This window comes from Vicugna pacos, chromosome X, assembly GCF_048564905.1.
Source record: "Vicugna pacos chromosome X, VicPac4, whole genome shotgun sequence".
Lineage (NCBI taxonomy): Eukaryota > Metazoa > Chordata > Mammalia > Artiodactyla > Camelidae > Vicugna > Vicugna pacos.
Window position 1 is genome coordinate 20,785,454 of NC_133023.1, and position 1,951 is coordinate 20,787,404.

Here is a 1,951-nt window from a genome sequence, read left to right on the forward strand (position 1 = left end):
ATTATCCAAATAGACTGATAAACTCTAGAAAGAGAGACACCAGGAACATCTGGTATATTATTTTCCTTGCAAGTACCTAGCTACTGCTATCCAATAGAACTGTAGGACATGATTGAATAGTTCTCTGTTCTATCCAATGCAGTAGTCACTGGCCACATGTAGCTATGAACCACTTGAAATGACTGAGGAACTTATTTTCAGTTTTGATTTAATTTTAATTAATTTTCATTTAAATTTAAATAACACATGTAACCAGTGATTACTTTTTGGGGGCAGCAGAGACCAATGCTACTGTTCAAACTTGATAGAAACGTCTTCCTTCCACAGTGGCTAGCTTCAAGGACGACAGTTTTGGGGCACTGAGCTAAAAACGTGATTCCTTTCTACTAGTCAGAATAGCTAAATTATCCCTGGTGAGGTCACAGCCAAATTTTCCACATATTCATCTACCCTCTAAATTGACAGTAAACTATTGAGAGTTAGAGTGCAGACACTTCTAAGGCAAGGATGGACATTTGTTACCTACATCACATATCCTTTAGAGTCTGCTATGAAGTTATGATTAAAAGTGGGTACCTAATACATATTTTCTGATAGCATTTTGAAGAACTTAAAAAATTCCATGAAGATCTATAGTGGAAAACTGAAAACAAAACCAAACTAAAATACAGAAGTTGCTTTTTCCATTCATTCCATTCATTTCCATTAGCTCATCAGGTTCAGCCACTTTTCACTACCGCCACTGCTACAACTTTGGAATCATCCTCTCCTGTCTGGATTATTACAGTACAATCTCCTAACTGGTCTTCTGTTTTTATCCTTTCCCCATTACAGTCTCTTCTCAACACTGTGGCCAGTGTGATATTTTAAAACAGAAGTTAGTTACATCATGTCACTCCTCTGGTCAAAACCCTCCAGGGACTCCATATTATTCAAATTCAAAGTCAAAGTTTACAATCGCCTAGGAGGCCCTACATGATCTGCATCCTCCACTTCTTTAATCTTCTCTTCATTTTTCTCCCCGTTCACTCTGCCCCAGCCACATGTGCACAAACACATGAGGCACCTTCTTCCCTAAGGGCCTTTGCACTAGCCATTTCCTTTGCCTATAATATGTTTCCACCAGAGTATTATTTATCTTTCCTATGACTATCTCCTTCCTCTGAGTTTTTGCTCAATTCTCACTTCTCCAAAGATGCTACTGTGACCACTCTATTTACCCTGTCCTCAGCACCTTCCAGCCCTCCTGATTTTCCTAGCCTCGTTCTTTTTTCCTTTAGCACTACACATCAGCTTTAACATAATAGGACATTAATTCATTTATTATGTTTTCCACTGTCTACCTTCTTCTAGTAGAATGTAAACTCTAGGAAGGCAGCAAGTTTTGCCTGTTCACTGATGTATCCCAAACACCTTGAAAAGTGCCTAATACAAAATAAGCACTTTAAAAAATTATACTAAATATATTAGCAAATGTTCATTAATCAAGATCATATAGTTATGACTTACATATATGCATATATATGTATGGAATAATTTTAACAAATTAAACTTTTGTGAGTAAATACATCTGATTGCTAATGTACCATGAAAATTACCAAGCCAGAATTTTCTAAATGAAATCTCATAAAGTTTCTTTAGTAAATGTTAATTTCTTTCAAAGTGTTTTAATAGTGATATAAAATCCTAGATGTGTTCAGTTGGGCTGAGATAATGATATTAGAGAAAATTCTCATTTTTTTGACGTCCAAGACCTTCCATCTTTAATTTTAATATTTACGGCACTTCATTAAAACGCATGTTGCATTTAATTTTCCAGGAAATTTCAGAGCATAAAAGAAGTATGTATATTCAAAGCAATTTCTACTTAAACTAGTTGAAACTTTTAAAATGTAAGCCCATGTCTTTTTAAATAGAGTCCATGTCTTTTCTAGATGTGGAACTGCTCTTG